The sequence below is a fragment of the Myotis davidii genome, unplaced genomic scaffold (assembly GCF_000327345.1).
Source record: "Myotis davidii unplaced genomic scaffold, ASM32734v1 scaffold3, whole genome shotgun sequence".
NCBI classification, from domain to species: Eukaryota; Metazoa; Chordata; class Mammalia; order Chiroptera; family Vespertilionidae; genus Myotis; species Myotis davidii.
Window position 1 is genome coordinate 2120251 of NW_006295062.1, and position 431 is coordinate 2120681.

Consider the following 431-nt stretch of genomic DNA (forward strand, 5'->3'; position numbering starts at 1 on the left):
AGAAACAGAATTTCCGGAGGATGAGGCCCAGAAATCAGGATTTTAAAAAGATTCCCAGATGATTCTAATGTGCAGCCAAGGTTGAGAACCACTGATCAATAGATATAGTATTTCCAAAGGTAGCTTCAATAATAGATCCATTACAAATCATTTCACTTCCACGCTCTGCTCCGAGGGAGGGTTCCTGCCTGAAACCTCGCCCTCCAAAAAACAGCTGGGGGAGGACAGCCATTTCTAAGAGAACCCCTATAGGACTGACTTCCTTCCAGTTTGCCGCGCTTCTGGCCATGATGTTACACCCAGGGTTTTTACATAAGTAGATTCCTGTGTTCCTTATCAAATTCATTACATTTGAACTATTATTCTACTTAAAACTATCTGATTTGTATAAATTTCAGGGACACATCAGTTACATAAAGTGAGGCAGAATG